The sequence below is a fragment of the Alligator mississippiensis genome, chromosome 2 (genome assembly GCF_030867095.1).
Source record: "Alligator mississippiensis isolate rAllMis1 chromosome 2, rAllMis1, whole genome shotgun sequence".
NCBI lineage: Eukaryota > Metazoa > Chordata > Crocodylia > Alligatoridae > Alligator > Alligator mississippiensis.
This window is the reverse complement of record NC_081825.1, coordinates 29,323,505-29,342,692: the sequence shown is the minus strand read 5'-3', so window position 1 is coordinate 29,342,692 and position 19,188 is coordinate 29,323,505.

Here is a 19,188-nt window from a genome sequence, read left to right as displayed (position 1 = left end):
GGAAAGAATCCAAAGCTTCCTTCATCCAGTGCATTTTTAAGTTCTCTTCTCTGTCCTGAAGTAAGAAGGTATTCGTCTAATGTATAAACAAAACAAAAGAAACAAACAAAATAAATCTGTTTTGTGCTCCAATAAGATCATTTACCTTGTCATTTAATTATCCTTTGGTAGGCTGCCCATTTATCCATGGGTAAACTACTGATATCATCGGGTTTGTCTGAATTCAACTGCAATTAGAATTTGGTCCACAAATTTATAATGTTCAGCCCCAAAGTATATTAGCAAGAGGTAAATTACAGATGCTTTGAGGCAAGTTTCTGTCATGTCTCCCATCTACTTCATCTTCTTTGTAGATGTTGAACCATATCCTATGTCCATGCTGTCATGGGCCTCTCTCCACATGGAGAAGCATTGGAATCCTGAAGATTGCAGAGATTCTCTCTATAGCCCACCTGCCAGCCTCTCTCCATCTCTACCAGGGATCAAATCCAAGGCTTTGCCCTGCACTTCCATATATGAAAGGGTAGTGGAGTTACTATGGGGTTGGAATTCAAGCTGGCATCTTCATAAGGGCTGAGTCCCCTAAGTAAGGAGCATGGGACTGAGTGGTCTGCTTCATTCCTTTCCTAGCACAGACTGTGGAGTGGCTGACAACTCTAAAAATGGGCCCTTTGGGATCAAGGGTTTACCAAGCTCAGAAAACAAGAGTAGTATTAGCATGGGAAGCTTAACACATCCTTCCTCTTCTCCTCAGACTCCCTTCCCCCAAGGAAGGCTCACAGAAAGATTTCTCAAACCCCAAACTCAGCATTTCTGTGTTGGCAGTTAATTTTCTTAGAGAAAGAATTCACAGAGGTTGAGCAGCTGTGATGCATTCCTCCTTAACACAGCCCCCTTCCACAGAAGTAGGACCCTCGCCAGGTTTTTTAATTAATAGCACAAAAACCAAAAACAAACAAAGAAGAATCTCAGACTAAAAAGATACAAGTACCCCAAAGACCTGGGTTTTACAAGCCCCTTCTTAATGATGGAACTGAATGTTTGTATTAATGTACTGAAGACCAGGCAAGTAATTGGCCTTGATGACATATTTACCAAACAAATCAAGCAATTCAGACCCCAGACTTGAGAATGGCTCCTCTGCCTGTACAACTCGTACATAACCAGTCAAAATATTCCAAGATATGATGACGTGCTCAAGTAGTGGCGCTTCTAAAGCCAAGGAAAGATCCATTTGACTCAAAGAACTTCAGACTTATCTCCCTGCTATGGCACACATATAAATTGTACAAATGATTGATACTAACCCAGCTTGCCCCATATATGGATAAATACCTAATCCCCAAACAGGGAGGCTTTCATCCTGGAAAATCAGCAGTCAGACAGCCGTTCAACCTAACTCAACATATTGAGGACAATTTTCAGAGACCAAATCACTGGAGCTGTGTTCATCGACCTATCAGCCACCTAAGATACATTTAACCACCAACGACTCCTCCACAAGACGCTGGAAATGACAAAGGATCTACACCTTACAGAGCAAATATGAACCCTGCTTGAAAACAGACTTTTTTTTGTCAAACTGTATGGAAAGCAAAGCAGATAGAGGAAACAAATTAATGGCCTCCTCCAAGGAAGGCGTACTTGCAGTGCTGTTATATAGTTTCATAGCTGGTAGGGCCAGAAGGGACCTAAGCAGATCATCAAGTCCGACCCCCTGCCATGGGCAGGAAAGGATGCTGGGGTCAAACGACCCCGGCTAGGTAATTGTCTAGCCTCCTTTTGAAGACCCCCAGGGTAGAGGCAAGTACCACTTCTTTTGGACATTGGTTCCAGCTCCTAGCCGCCAATGACTGTGAAGTGGTGCCTCCTGATGTCTAGCCTGAACCTACTCTCCATCAACTTATGGCCGTTGTTCCTTGTTACTCCTGGTAGTGCTTGGGGGAACAGGGTCTCTCCCATTGCCTGCTGGTCCCCCTTGGCAAGTTTATAGGCAGCCACCAGATCCCCCCTCAGCCTTCTTTTGTGGAGGCTGAACAGGTTCAGGTCCTGTAGCCTCTCCTCATAGGGCCTACCCTGCTGCCCCCTGATCATGCAAGTGGCCCTCCTCTGGACCCTCTCAATGCTATCCACATCCCTCCTGAAGTGCAGCGCCCAGAACTGGACGCAGTACTCCAACTGCGGCCTGACCAATGTCACATAGAGGGGGAGGATCACCTCCTTGGACCTGCTTGTGATGCATCTGTGGATGCATGACAAAGTGTGGTTAGCCTTCCTGACTGCATCCCCACATTGGCAGCTGTCAAAGAGCACTGAGGTGCCCTGCTCATGAAGAGGGGAAACTGCTAGGGAGGGACCCCTAGCAGTGACTAAGGAGCCCAGCTGTGGGTTGCCGGGGCAACCAGGAGGTCAGCTGACTGAAAGGGGCAGGGCCTGGCTCCTATATAAAGCACAGACCAGAGGTAGTTCCCTGCCAGCGGCCCAAGGGGAAGGAACTCTCTCAGGGAAGAAGGGTGAGGCCTGACTACAGGAACAGCATTTTGATACTGCTGAGGGAAGGAGTGTTCCCCGGTAGGCCAGACTGATGTTTTAGCCAGGTGGCTTCAATTTATGTTACAGCCCAGGGGCTTGTGTTTTGTTGTTACAAAACCGGTGGTTTGGGTGAGGCTATTAGGGGTTGGAGGAGGCCTCATAGGGAACCCATAGTAGCGTGGGGACCCCAGCACCAGTAACGGCGTGGTGCACCCCAGAGAGGGGGGCAGCCTTACTGAGGAGCCCCAGTGTGGGCACAGAGAACCCAGATAGGGGGCAGCCTTACTGGGAAGCCCAAGTTGGGCACGGTGAGCCCCAGAAAGGGGGCAGCATTATTGGAAAGCCCAAGTGTAGGCACGGTGAGCCCTAGATAGGGGGAAGCCTTACTGAGGAGCCCCAGTACGGGCATGGAGAGCCCCAGGAGAGGGCGACAGTATTGGGAAGCCCAGTGTGGGCGTGATGAGCCCAGAGAGGGCGCAGCATCTTTGAGAAGGCCCCGGAGAGGGGGCAGCATTGTGGATAAGGCCCTGGAGAAGAGGGCACAGAGCGAGATAGGGCCGGGGAGAGCCCTAGCATGGGAGGGAGTGTGCGTCAAAGGAAGGAAGGCCCAGGGAGAATGGGAAGGGGCCAAATAGTGATAGAATTGAGACAACGGCTATTCCATCGGCGAGGTGTGGACTGCAGTGTAGGGGAGGAAACAGAGCCGCAGATAGCACCCCCTGGCAGCAGGGCAGTACAAGGGCAGCCTCCCGCTAATTAACACCTATTAATCAATTATCAACAACGCATGGCAGGCGAGTAGGCGGGCGGTTGCCCCAGGAACAGGTGTGTGGGCCACATTAAGGTCGGCCCAGAGCGGATACTTGTTACAGCAGCCCATGTTCATCTTGGAATCAATAATGACTCCAAGGTCCTTTTCTGCTTCTGTGCTGACAAGAAGGGAGTTCCCCAGCCTGTAGGTATGCTGCTGATTCTTCCTCCCCAGGTGCAGCACCCTGCACTTGTCAGTGTTGAAACCCATCCTGTTCTCATCCACCCACCTCTGTAACCTGTCCAGATCTAGTTGTAGCTCATCCCTCTCTTCTAGCATGCCCACTTCTCCCCACATCTTAGTGTCATCTGCAAACTTGAACAAGTTACTTTTCACCCCCTTGTCCAAGTAACTGATGAAGATATTGAACAGTGCGGGCCCGAGGACCGAGCCCTTGGGAACCCCACTGCCCACATCCCTCCAGGTAGAAAATGACCTGTCCACCACCAATTTCTGGGTGCACCCTCTAGCCAATTTGCGACCCATCTGACTGTGTAGGCATCAATGCCACAGTCACCTAGTTTTTTAATGAGAATGGGATGAGAGACAGTGTCAAAGGCCTTCCTAAAGTCCAGAAAGACTATATTCACCACGACACCTGCATCCAAGGATTTTGTGACCTGATCGTAAAAGGCAACCAGGTTGGTCTGACAGGACCTGCCCTTAATGAACCCATGCTGGTTGCCCCTGAGCATAATCTCCCCTGCTAGTCCCTCTCAGATGTGCACCTGGATAATTATGCGCCAACCCAACGAAAACACAAGAATGTGCCTTCCATCTAAAAAACCATGAGGCCAACTGCTAGCTCAGCGTTACATTGTCCAGGACCCCACTATCTCACTGCTCAAATCCAGTTTACATTGGAGTCACCCTTGATCAAACTCTCATACAAAGAACACATCATGAAGACAAAACCAAAAGTGAGCACTTGTAACAACATTCTGTATAAGCTCACCAACTCAAAGTAGGGAGCTATCCCCTCAACCATCTGAACCATTGCTCTGGCTATTGGCTTCTCCTCTGCTGAGTATTCATGATCTTTATGGGAGAGCCATACATGCTAAGCACCTTGACCCCATTTTGAATGATAGCTGCTGATACATCACTGGATATCTGAATCCTACCAGCCTAAACAGTGTGTACCTGCTGTCTGGCATCACGCTGCCTGACATCAGAAGAACAGTGGCCAGCAGGATAGAATGATTGAGACAAACTGAAGATGTGAGACACTTGCTGTACAACCATCCCACAGTGCACAAACATCTAAAGTCATGCAGGAGCTTCCTCAGCAGCACCCAACCTCTCAATGCCACACCCAAGGAGGCATAACTACACATGTGGAACAAGAGGCTGAAGAAAATACCTGACGGCAAAAAATGGACATCCCAGCAGCTGAGTCCTTACCCCCAGGGATTGATGAACTATTGTAAAGGTGGTGATATCTTAACTGCCTACATACTGCAGTTGAACACTCCAGGGAACTAATGAAGAAGTTAGGTTATATATAACATTGCTTCAACCAGATGTGCTTAAATTAGCAAGCCGCACTAATTAAAAGCACCCACATGTCACATGCATCAGCATCCCTGCATGCCCCTTAGCTGAAAAAATGGTGGTGGTGCACTTTGAACTAAAGCTCACTGAATGTGTTTTATTTCAAAGCACACCTGCTGCCATTTTTTCAGTGCGGAGATGAACTGGGACACTGATACACGTGATGTGGAAGGGTACCAGAAAGCATTAGTTTCTGTACTCCAGCACACATGATTTCCAGCATGTCAAAGCAGGGTTCACATGTGTGAATAGGAGCCCCATGTGCTTTCGCTAAAGCACATTAACATAAGCTAATGCTCCTTTTTCTAGTACCTCACAATTGAGATACTAAATTTAATGTGCATTAGCAAAAGTTCATTAAGGAACATGTAAACACATGCTAAAAGACTAGCCAAAATCAGTTTTAAGCCTTGCAAGGAAGAAGAAATAAATATTTAACTCTATATAATTAATCTTTTGATTTACATCAACTACAAGATCATATTTCAGTATTTTTGCTGTTATTTAAAAAATAATCACTGAAATCCTGGCCCAATGAAGTCAACGGCATGCTCTATAATTACATGTAAGGATGAGTCACATTTATGTAAAGGAATACCGTAAGTACTGTGACTCATGGGCTTAGCCCAGTTCCTACTTTAGATACACCCAGATATTTCTCCACGTGCTCTAGAAACTCCCATTTAAAGTTAATGGGAATTGCTGTGGTACATCTCTCGTTAGAACTGGGCTCATCATGGTTTCAAAACAATTTCTGAATCTGTATTCCTTAGAAAGGTCTGGTCTCTTTGTTTCATGAGTAAAAGATTGACATATAGAAGCATATGTCATTTTCTCCCCAGTCATTTCTTCTCCCACGTAACATAGTTTCAGGATACTTTCAGCAAAGCCTATGCCAAACAACATTGTTTGAATTTGAGTTGCTAGCCATCTTTTCCAGAAACTGATTATAGATTCAAATTACTCAGCTATCCATGAGCAAATATAGAAAGGTGCAAATTTAACTCTCTGTAGCGACTAAGCTGGTCTGCTGTGCCTGAAGTAGGATAACCAGCTCTCCCTTATACTTTCTGATATGAAGCGGGATATAATCTTTGGTGAAGCCTCTATAGGACCTTACGGCTGTGTACACATGAGTGTGGGCGTTTGGTTCCCTTGGGATAAGAAGCAGTAGCAGACCTTGTGCCTCCACTAGTTGTCCATGGGGAATTACCATGACATGTGTGCTCTGGCATATGGTGGGATAGAGGAGGTTGGGGCCAGCATTGAGCTGGCCCCAGCAGCCTTACGTGGGATCCTGGGGTCTCCTGGGATTCTGCGACTTGGAGCCTGGCCAGCAGCCAGCGTGGCCCCGGCTGGCCAGGCTCTGGTTTTGAGTGGTGTGTGCTGCCCCTGCATGTGCCACTCTGCCTTTTTTTGTACAGATTTTTTTTTACTCCGCCCCCCCCAATATCCTTGCAGCGTGGAGAACACCTGACTGTGTGTTATGTGGCACTGCAGACATGTCTGTAGCGCCACATAACACACAGCCGCATTTGTCTTCATGCAGGCTAATTATTACAGGCTCTTGGGTGATACGCTACATCAGCATATCCCCAGCCTCATTTTGTATGCCTTCTCCTTCTCTCAGAGTCAGCACAATCTACATTTGGGGAGTGATGGTTGAACGTAGAGCTACCAGTGTATAGATGACTGTTCCTGCTCTGCAGTTCTGCTGCTCAGAAAATTCTTTGTCATGGTAAGACATCTGAGGGGATTTAGTCAACAGGAGCCAGCATAGGCCCTACATAGTTTTTAGTTGAGCAAATAGCAAAGAAAATATTCTACACTAGATACCTTGAAATAACAGCATTTTTGTGACACATCATTAATCTATCTCTGAGAGGAAGAGAGATAAGAACCAGAAATAAAATTTGTAAGTTGGCACTTCAACTAAGGTTTTTATGCTCTTCTAGCAAATTAAGGCAAGTGTTATCTCCCTTGGCTTGAGATCACGGCCCTGTACATTCCATAACATGGACTACTGAAAGTTGCTCAATGTTTAAGCAGCACATGTTGAACACTAACAACAACAAAAATTTTCCTTTCCTTGTTGACACCAAAATATTTCTTGTTTTATGTTTTCGCCTCATCTCTTTTTATTTGCCTTTTGAATTTATTTTATAAAAAAACTAATCTCCATGGAGATCGGTGAATTTAAATGTTATTGTACGCCAAAATACTGGTAAAAAATCTGTTTCAGACCAGATTAAATTAAATTAACTATGATTTATAATAGCTGATATTTATAGTGGGCACGAATTACTTTATTGAAAATGAAGCTTGGGATTTTCTTGTGGTTGTCTAAGAACACTTTTATGAGAAACAAAAAAGATAGGAGACTAGTCTTTCTTAGGGAATACACAGTGACAATGGGAAATATCATGCAAATTCCTTGAGTGGGTTCATACTGGAATATTCCAAACATTTGAACTGGCAATTTGAATAGGAAATTAATTACATAAACCTGCTTCTCCCTCAGGTAAGCCTGCAAGCCATATGTCATTGTCATAGCTATTTTCTCATCAGCAAGTTTCACATGCACAAATTTCCATTGTTTTTGTAGCTCCAAAAGATAAACTACACACACAATCCAAATGACTGCCAGTCTCACTGCTTCTGGAGTCAATATTTGTTCAGTCTAGTATTTAGAGCAACACTTGAAAGTTGTTTAGTACTTCCCTGTAACTTTGGAAGGAGAAGTCCCATCATGGTCTTGTCTACATTTCTTGTCTAATTTGAGATGAGTTCTTCCAGGGCATTTTTCTTTGGGAAAACTTGTTTTTTCCCAACTAAATGAGCATTTATGCGAGAGTACAGAATCCTTGTAAACCAGCATGATTCATGGATATATTCTGTGTAAATTTCCCTCCCCTTCTTGAATGTAAGATGTCTGGAAAGAGATGTACCTCCCTCTCTGTGGAAGTCAGGGGAAGACTGGAATACTTAGATCAGTCTCTGTACTGTGATGCATGGGTAAAGAGGTAAAAACAGGTGCACCTTGTTAACACTTCAGTAGATCAACCTAAAAGATAAAGAATATATAGGAACAAGAAAATGAACTCAAAGGCATCTGGATTTTTTGATTCTATACTGTATGGTAGGAGAGCCAAAGGAATATATGGTAAAAGGAAAGCTGTCCTGGGGTGGTTGCTTTCTGGAAATAATGTGACCTAGTACACTTCTGAATCCTGAGGGATGAGTATTATTTTTGTGTTATGACAAGTAGGGAAATTTTAAAGGAGAGGATTGACTATCCTGTAATAGAAATTCCTTTGAAGGTAGTAGATATTGGGGTGTGTCTCTGAGGCTTGTTTTATTTGTTCATGGTCTAGGCATAATGCTTGTTTTCCTGTCTGCCTCTAAAGAAGTATCCTGTTATGCTGTATTGCATCATATTTTACCTTGATTGTTTGTTCTCCTTAGCAGGGCTGGTTATGAATGTTAATGACAAAACACTTTTTCATCAAAAACAGTGGAAATTTTCTCAAGCCTGGGATGGAATTCTAAGAGGAAGATGCACACCAGAACAGCTGATAAGTCACTGATTAGGACATTCATACTGGGATGTGAACTACCAGGTTCATGTTCTTTCCCCATAATGTCTGTAATTACTAAGAAGTAGGACAGCTCTTACAGGAGGCACGTACGGGAAATGAACCTGAGTCTCCTACATTCCAGATGAGACTACAGCTATTTTGATATGATGCTCTCCTGATTTTCTTTTTTCTAAAACTTCAATAGGTTTTGTGTTTACCTCTGCAAGATGCAAGAAAACTTTTGAAACCTCACATTTTTATGCAGGAGATGGACATTGTTTCCTGCCCAGCTTTATTCTTTAGGACAGAATGCTTGCAAAGCCAGACTGCTGCTAGGACTTTGAGATGACCCAGGTTCAGTAGCTGCAGTTGTGAAGATGTGAGACAACGAGAGACATGAATGAGTATTCCAGGCAAGAATCCAGTGATCAGAGCCTAATAGTGGACCTCTCGCTGAACTTAGACTTTTTTACAATAATTTAGCAGCTGACCATCCTAGAACTGTTCCAAATAACAGAAAACAATAGGTAAAATTTAAAAAAAGGGAAAGTTTTCATTCCTATTACAGAATAATTTGTCTGATGACCATATATTTTGCACCTATACCTAGAAGCTATTTTGAGAAGTATAAAAGAAACGTGTACATCAGATTTTTGCAGGATGTGGTACTGGGTGTTTTAATTAGTGAACCACAGAGCACACTTTTTAAAAATTAATTAGAGTGCTCTTTGACATGCATATAGGTTTCTTGAGGAAGATAGATTTTTTTTTAATAGCTTTAAGAAAGCAGAGAGATCCTATACTATACTGCACAACTTTAGAGTTTCTCTTACTTGAATGTACATAGCAATGTCCATAGCCTTCTCATTTACTTTTCTCTGATATGTTACTTCTGCTCTTTTTACGACGACTAGTCCATGACATCTATACATTTTTTGTACAAGTTCCTTGTTCAATTAAAATACACTTTTCTGATGTATATGTTTTTATGTTGAAACTAGAAAGCCTTGCCAAGTAATCTTTGCATAGAACTGAAAGAACATGGACTTTTCTTAATCTTTTTATAAAAGGGCACCATCAGAGCTGCTGACATATCATGGATCATGTAGCTAAATGGGGCAAAAATATCTACATAAATTCGTGCAAGCTGGCGAGACTTCTCTAGCAATGATTCTCTACATGGGAACACATATTTATTTTATATAAATTTCTTTTGGAATATGTATGAAAACACATGGAAACATTTCTATGGGTATAAAGTTTATATAACAAAAGCTTAACCAATCCTCCCTTAAATGTCTTTCTTTTTACAGCAATAAAGTGGATCTTCACATGCTGTGTCTGCTCTTAGGATGGAAATGAATCCTTTTTCACTTAATTAACCTATAAAAGATTTGGCTATTTAAGAATTAGGGGCTAAAATATGCTTTTCTAATATCCATGAACAACTAATGAACTCAGAGGATGGTTGTATAAATACAATTGGAAGCAGAATTTGGATATGGTTTTGTAATTTTCAGCCACCAAAGTATGCATTCATTGTATTATTAGATATTTCAAAAGCATTTTCTATGGGGTGCCTTTACGTCACATCTCAATACATTAATTCCACCAAGATTCCCTTTGCTAATGGAATAAACTTCAGGAAAGGAAAAAGTACTATAGAAACTCAGGTATTTGTGACTTACAGTTTCAGAAATATCCTATTGTTAATAGAAAGGAGTGATATAGGCAATACTACTATTCATAGTTTAAGGTCCATTTGCATGGGATTTGTGCACAGACCTAAATACCATTATGATGGATTCATAGTCAAGCATTAAGTAAAATATCTTTTTATTTTGATTTATTAATCTCTTCACTATCTAGCCACTTTGATTACTGATTCTATAAAATATTCCAGATGTGGTAATCCAAGGAACAAGATGTGATCATTTATGATTTCTAGTTGATTAAGTTGAAATTATCATGTATCATGTTACTATGAAAATTGCTGCATCATGAATGCCCCTCAAACGTGCCTTCACCTTGTTCATAGGCCCTCCAGCACATACCCAACAGAAGAGGGAAAGAGCACTTTACAATGAATGACTGTATTTAGATCAATAATGGATATGCTAGGACCTGGCTGGAACTAAAAGACCCTTTTATCATACTTCTTTAGAAGGTACTTTGGACAGCTGCCCAAAGCTGAATCAAAGTCAAGAAGCAGAGAAATCTGAGGGACTTACAGAGACACACAGACGGTGGCATTTGAACATGTGCTTAGGACCACAGCACACTGAGCTTTTCAGAGCAGCCCCAGCTGGCAGAGGGTTGCGAGGTCAGCCTGCCAGCCAGGGGCTGCTCCAACCCAGCTCAGCATACTGCAGAGGGGCTGGCAGGGGCAGGGCTAGCTGGCAAGCAGCCTCTGCACTGAAGCACCTTCCTGCCCCAGCCATCCAGGTCAGCGTCTATACATGCACTGCTACACACAAAAAATCTCCACAGTAGGGTGTACCTGTATTTACAACTTCATACTTGTATTTACAAGTACCAACCTACTCCAGAGTTAATTAGTTTCCTGTGCTTTAGTGGGGCCGCACATGTAGACATGAGACATTTATAGTGGAGCTAATTGGTCTACTACACAGTAGATGTCTTGTGGAAACATGCCCAGGAAGAGATTGGTAGGAGAAGTCAAGGAAGAGCAGGTTGTCATAATAGGAAGTGATTGGTATAGCTATGGGACCAAGGCCAGAGAAGACAATTCATGAACTGTCAGCAGTAGTCTTAGGATTCAGCACAGAAACCTACCTGAATGGATGCAGACTTACCCCCACTGAAATGTAAATGAAGGATGAGTTAGAGCAAAGAGCATGTTTGAAATTTATTCTTGTAGTTCATTTTTAATTAAAAGGTAATGTACAGAAAGCCTGTCTTTCTGGGTCTCTTTCTACTTCTAATATCTGGCTCCTGATCACTTAATTTGTACATTAAAATGTCTGTTTCTTCTTCAGTGTGATTCTGGGAAAAGGAATTCCAAAGCTACCAGGAGAGTTTGAGGAGTCAGGATTGGACAGAGGAGGCAGGCAGTTGGGCCATAAGATTTCATCTTTCAGGACAGCTGTAGACAAAAAATCTTCATCCCATTCATATGCCTCAGAAAAACAAAGCTAATGCTTTGACTTTATTCAGACTGTGAAGGCCTAAAGCACACTGAGGATTCAGCCAGTCTCCTCACAGCCTGCTTGTGTACACCAAAGGAAACAGACAGATTGGCGACATCAAAGCCTTGTCAATCTGTTGCATCATAACGACTTCCTTGGAGTCCTTGGACTATTGTTCGTTGCTTGAACAAATGCTCCTCTACAGCTCAGCCACACAGGATATGGAACACTTGCTCCTAAGCCCTTTTGACATTTTAATTTCCCCTCTGTGGGATTACAGTGCACTGAAGCAATTTACTGGAAATCCTAAGCATCATTAAATAACTTGAATTGTACAAATGTAAATTTAGGCCATCATTTATATGGCAGTACCATTTAGAAAACAGTCAGGCTCAGGACTCCATCATGCTAGGGTTTGTACCGGAAGTGTAACTGTAAGCTTTGATGCCCTGGGCAAAACTTCAGTGAAAGAGGGGTGGTCAAGCAATCCTTTATCACATCTGGAGCATGTAGAAGCCCAGCTGGAGAAGTGTCATGCCTCCTGGTCATAGAAGTCTAACTGGAGAAGTCCCATGATGCCTGGCAATAGTAACCCACTGCTGCCTATTGGGTGCAGGGACATGGGAGGAGCAACCCTTGCACCAAGTCGTAGAAGCTGAGTTGGAGCAGTTCTGTGCCACCTGGCCATAGGAGGATGTTACCTGCCCTGGGGACTCAAAGACCCCTGCTGCTCCTGCCATGTCCCTGAACCTGGATCTTATGGCTGGGCAATGCAGGGTGCAAGGACACAGCTGCTTCTGCTGTGTCCTTCTACACAGCTCCTACAGGTGGGCTTCTCCAGCTCAGCTCTTATGGCCAGAGGGGCAAGGGTGCTCCAGATGCAGGAAAGACTTTGGGGAAGAGGAGCATAATTCTGGCACCCCTCTAAGTCAACACCTGGACCTGGCGTCCTTCTTTCCCTCCCTCTAACACTACTGAGTTGAACAGATATTTAGCAATTTACAGTCTCCACTGCAAAAGTTTCATCATCAGAATTTAACTGACATGGAACTAATTAGCAAGGAAATCAATAATTAAATCAGGATTTTACAGAATATAGTTAGAAACTCCATGTGATCTGGGCTATTAACTGTAGTGCCAGAAAAGAACTACAGTCGGTCAAATGAGGACACAATGCATCCCCACGTGTAAACGAGAGGAAAAATTTAATTCCCTTAATTTTTATAGGGCCCAGGGTTTAACCCAGTAAATCTTGAGTTCTGGACAGGAACTCCTCTTTTGCTTCTCAGAGAGTCCCATTTTCTAATATGTCCTCAACAAAAATTTACATAGGTTCAACCAATGTTGAGCTGGTTATGGTTCATGAAGTACAGTATTTTTTGTTTGAGTGTTTTCTGTTCATTTAATCTGAGAGAACAATGTGAGCTGAACTTGTGAGATGTTACGCCTTGCACTCTCCCTGGGAACAACAAACAGAAAAGAAAACCTTTTCCTGTAAGGAAAAAGACTGAGAATGATTCAAGGCATTATTGGTTGATGTGGAGCAAAGTTAACATACTTCTCGCCTATAAAATGCCTCTCAGCTATTTTCTTACAAAATAAGGCTCTTTCTGTTAGTGTTTCAATACGTAAATCTCAGACATTGTTTTTGTTCTGTTCTCTGAATGTTTGATCTGTCAGTACTTAATGTGAGGTATTTTTAATGTCTGTGATTATGAAACGCTTTGGAAAAAGCTAGTGATCTCACAAAAAATATAATTTATAATCTATACACCTAATATTTTCAACATGTGTTCTAGAGGGTCACAGAGAGCAGAAGCCACACTCTTCTCATCTCTATAATATACTAGGGAGCCTCAATAAATAAAATCTGGCCCTGGTCCAAAATGTTAAGATTGGCTTGTTGCACTCTTGGACAAGGACCCACTATTCCATCAGTCTGTGGTCAATAAATGGCTTGAGAATCGTTCCCCAGCATAGGACAATACAGCAGATTTTATGGCTCCATTTGAAACGTCATTTCAAGAATGCTGCAGAAAATGAGGAATCTTGCTATAAAATTTAAGACAGGCTTGTTGAAAAGTAGACTAGTCCTTGTTCAGGAGACTCCTTACCTAAAGAAGATCTGGCTTGGTGTCAGCATGGGCCAGCTTTCATCTACTTGGAAATTACTTCTTTGATGTGGCATGTTCCAAAATGACTTCTGAAGAAAAAAATCTGTCCCTGTCCAGTAAGAATTTAAATTCCATTATTGAATCTGTCTTCCCAACTTCCAGTCTAATAGGACTCAGTGTTTTACAGCTACAGGTACTTTCAGTTTTCAGGCACATCATTCAGTTTTCAGGCACACCACCAGGGCACACCAAGAGCCCATCCCACTTCACTCCCCACCCCGACCTCCTCCAGCAGCTCTGGAAGCCCAGGCCACTCTGCCATCTCCAAGGCCACAGCCTTAGCCAGGAGGCCAGGCCAGTCATGGCACTGCCAGCCACCAGCACCTCCAGCTCCTCCCTGGAGGGGGCCCCTGCCAGTAAATCCATATGCTGCACCCCTGGATACAACCAGGAGCTGCATGTCCTCACTGCCAGCAGGAACCAACTCAGGCCACTGGGCACACCTGCCACACCCACCTGGTAAGCCTTGCATTGGAGGGAGGGCCTTCCCTGCTCCTTCCCCATGCCCTGCTCCTGCCCCCTCCCCCACCATGTTCTCCCCCTGGCCTCCCCCCTTCCCTCCCCAGCACTCAGGGAGGCAGGAGACGGTAAGCTTAATTGAGCAGCTTGTACCCACACAGCTAGGTGGGCATGGGCCTTTCACATGTCAGGGAACGCATTGATGCTGGCAATGATGGTCCTCCTTATCTGTGGGGGACACAGATCTGTAGCACAGCCACAGGTAGCCCCCCTCCAGGCAGCGGCGGAGGTTGAGGGGCAGGATGGGCTTGCCCTCCACACTGTCAAAGCTCAGGGTCCTGTGCCAGGTGCACCCCAGACACTATGGTGATCAGCAACATCAGGGTGTAGTGGGCCAGGCACCCCTCAATCTGTGCAAACAGTTCCTTTTGGAGTGCCTGGGACACTCTCAGTAGGAGCATGCTCAGGGCGCAGAGTCAGTGCAGCAGGGAGCTGGCCCCAGGGCACCTCTCTGGAGAGGCCCCCAGAGTGGGGGGGGGGGGGGGGCAGAGGCACCATCAGCTCTGTGTCCCAGTCAGGTGGGAGCCCCTTGTCCCCCAAGTTCAAATGTTGTGGGCTTGGTGGCAGCACAGGAGACAGACTGACCTGCAGTCTGTCTTTAAAGCTGGCAGGAGCCAGGCCTGTCCCAGCCTAGGAATGCAGGCAGGGGATGCAGGCTGTCTGTGGCCAGCACCTAGTGGTCCATCTGCCCCTGTAGAGCCAGTGGGGATAAGGGGCTTGGCCAGTGGCCACATGGGCTAGGGCCTATTCAATCAAATTACCATGGTCCCTGGGTACCCGTGGCCCCTGATTTGAGGCTGCCTCCATACACAGCCCCCTGGTACAGAGCATTTTATCTCAGAAATGTTGCAAATTCTCACAAATAAGATTTCTCTTGACTCTGTAGGACCTGCAGCTGCACATGAGGGAGAGGCACCAATTGGCAGCTGGGATGCACCATCAGGTTCACTGCCAGCCTGAGCTGGGGCCCTGAGTATGCGCTGGCTCTGGCAGTGCAAGACTCAGGACCAGACCCAGTTGCTTGGACTGACTGGTCATGGTGGCCAAGGAGCGTCTGGCTGAGGTAGCATGTGTACTCATGGGGGAGCAGCCAGCAGCTGGGGTACAGGTTGTCCATCCCTGGTCTCCACCACCTAAGGGCCCCCACCCCATTGCCCTCCACCCTGAGAGGACACACAGCATTGTACATAGTCTGCAAGGGGAAGAGGGTGCTTTATTGGTGGTGGAATAGGTGGCAGAAGGCCAGGGCTAATGGGGCTTAGCCCCCACAAAAGCAGGGCAATGGGTAGAGCCACAGGGCAACCCAGCTGTGGGCTCCAGGTGGCTGGAGTCAGTGGGGGATGGGAATGCATGCAGCCAGGATTGCAGCCCCATGTGTGGATCACTGCTTAGCACTGGCACTGCCCTCTTCCCCCCCACCTGCCCCTTCCCCCACAGACTTACCTGCTGGGGTGGGGGGGCATGCATGCACATGCATATGCGCATGCATGTTCAGTCCCCCCCAAATAATTTTTTCTCCCTCCACCTATGGGTGCAGGTGGGGTGGGTGGTAGAGGGGCTTTGTGGGGAGGAGGTGCTCGGTGGCTCAGGGGAGAGGGTGTTTGGGGTCTGGTGTGGGGAAGGGAGGGGAAGTCTGTGTTTGTGAAGGGGAATAATGTGCTTTTATGAGAACTGTCTGCTGTGAATGTGATACTGGAGGTGCATGGTGGGGTGGGGGTATGTGGGCAAATGTTCAGGTGGGCTACAGAGGGAAGTGCAGGAGGAGGTGGTTGGCCAGCGCCTCTTGCACCCGGTACCCTGGCCCCCGCTGCCAGGTAAGTGGCTAGCCTGGGGCTTCTGTGGTGGGGCCTGCTACTGTTACTATCACTGCAGCTGGCACTTCCAGTGCCAGGTGTCCTCTGTCTGCTGGGCCTCCTCCACCCAGGCCTAGTGAAACAGTTTCCCCGGGCCTCACAGATGTTACTCAGCATACCGGGATGGTGGCCTCAGTGACCTTGAGCTGGGAGGTTAAGGTGTGCCAGGGTCTCTTCAGAGGGTCATGCAACCAGAGCACGGTGTGGCCCAGCACATCTTGGAAGGCTCTGTACACCTCCAGGACAGCCTCCCTGGTGATTGCCTTGCCCATGCCAAAGGCATGGCTGATGTAGCACAGTCTGGTATGCATGGCCAGCTGGAGCAGGGCAGTGGCCACTGGGTGCCTGTGGGGAGGGGTGGCTGCATGGTGGTGGCCTGCCAAGTCAGGTACAGGCAGAGCTGGTTAAGAAGCTCCGGAACAACTCCAGCCACTGCTCATAGTCCCAGGTGGTCTGGATGATGTGCAGCCACCAGTCTTGACTGGCCTGGATGACCCACAGGAGGAGGGGCTGGAGGCCCAGAAGCATGTGGGTGGCATCCAGGAGCAGGTCATCAGCATCCCTGCCAGGGTCTGGGCAGCAGCATTGCAGGGGCAGGAGACCTGGGATGGCGTCCAAAGCTAGGCCAGGCAACTGTACCACACACGGGGTGCCAGGGCTGAGACTGACCTAGACCAGGTGGCAGTCACTACAGCAGGTTAGCACAGTGAGCAGGAGCCCAGGGTAGTGGATGTTGCTCTTGTGGTCTGGGGGTGGATCAGCCATAGCACGGTGAGCAGAAGCTCTGGCAACAGACCTGCAGCGTGCTGCCACTGCATTCTGCAAGCTGGTCCAGGCCAGCAAGGCAGGTGACCAGGGAGCAGGGCTGCCTTTTAAAGATGGCCACCATCTTCAGGCAGCTGCAGCTGGAGCCTCCAGGTCCTGCAGGGCTGCTGCAGGGGGCAGGTACAGGGCCAGAGAGGGCAGGACCAGCAAATCTTCTCCCACATCCCCGTACGTATAGATGCCTGCCCAGGGTGGGTTTACTTTAGAGTAATGGCCCAACCTAGCACAGGCTGCCAAGCATGGCCAGCTTGAGCAGGGTAATGGCCAGCTGGGTGTCCATGGGGAGCAGCGGCTGCATGGCAATGGCCTGCTGATTCAGGTGCAGGCAGAGCTGGTTAAGGAGCTCCTGGAAGGTGATCTGGGTCATCTGGAATGACTCTAGAGTAAACCCACCCTGCAGTATTTGCATATGTAGACACACCCACTGAGCAGTGCAGAGCTATGGGGTGGGTCACCATACAGCTCAGCAAACATCTTAAGTATCAAGGCAATTATCATCCAACATAAACTTTGCTGGGCTGGCCACATCATCCAGATGTCCAACTCCAGAATCCGGAAGCAAGTTTTATTCTCCCAGCTCAGTTAAGGTATGCACTCAAGAGGATGGCAAAGAAAGTATTTCAAGGATGTCCTCAAGGCCAACTTGAAAAACTGCAACATTGACATCAACTCCTGGGACACTGTCACTCAGGACTGCCCCAAATGAAGGAAGAGTCTGCTGCAAGGATCTCAGTACTTTGAAACCTTATGATGACAACAGGGCTAGGGACAGAAATTACTCACAACCTGGTATATGTGATTTTAGTGCACATCAGCTGCTTTCAAAATGGCCAAAACAGGTTTACGATAAATTTGAATGGATGTAGTATCAGACTTAACTGATTAAGATTAAATCCGTTTATTGAATTTCTGTCCCAGATCCTCATCAAATTCAAGTTACCTCACAGTCCCTCAGCATCCCAGGACCCTTTGCATCTCCCCCTGGCAGGGTGGGTGGGCTAGCCTTAGCCCAAGCTGTCTGCTCCAGCTGAACAAGGGGCCATGCCTTATTGCCCCACAACTTCTGCCCTGGGCTACTGCAGCCATGTGGCTGCATTTCCAGAATCAAAAGTGAACATCTTTTCACTTGCCAGGAGACAGAACAGCAGAAGTGGTAGAAACAGCATGTCATGAACCAAAACAAGAATCTAGAGCTACCCACCCTGCACAGAAACATATGTCTGTGCTGCAGCAAAGTCTTTTGATCCCAGATTGGCCTCATCAGCTATCTTTGGACCCACAGATAAGACAATCCTGGAAGAAAATCATCCTCAACTGTGAGGGATTGCCAACAAAGAATAGGGTTCACATAACAGCACTTTCATATTTGAGCCTTTGGCATTCTGGTCCCAGATGTGGCTAGGAGAAATATATGCACATAACTCATGTGAAAGAATGGTGAGTTGGATTCTGTTTCTCAGCTGGAACCTCATATTTGGAAAGATCACATGCAACAGTCAACTATATTGGCTCTACTTCATTTCTCCCTGGGAGAAGTAAAGCAAATAATTAATCATTTCATTGCTCTAAGTGCCTTATCAGCTTCTCAGATATTCCAGGGGGGGAGGAGTTACTGGCTATTCTTTTACAGAAGGCTTCTAGTATGAGCCATTATACCCAAATTCTCACAGCACCTTTAGTGAAGAGTAGACGTGATCTGCCCTGTCTCTATTGCCTTCTTCAAATTACAAAGTTAAGAAGGTGAACTTCCTACTTACATGCTGCTAACTTCTGACTATATTTAGTGGTACAGATGGCACAAAAGCATTAGTGTGTGGGTGCTGCCCATCCTGGGAGTTCCCAACCTACCAAGAATAATAACTTGTATTTATCGATACATTTCTCAATAACACCTGAGAATGTTATGGAATTATCAGCAATTATAAAACAAATTAGTAATTAAGAATAGGTACATTTCTAATAAACGTATTTCTTTGGCCAAGTCTGATTAAGCATCTTCAGTGACAATAGGAAGTGAATTCCATGAACAAGGCACGTATTCAGAAAACGCCCTGATTTCTACCTCTTGAAGTGTACAAATGGGGCAAAGCAAATTATCATCTATGAAGCCTGACTAATACTTGGTTATGAGCATAACATTTTCAGCAGGACTAAATGGACTAGAGCTATTTAGGACCTGGAATGCATGTGAAG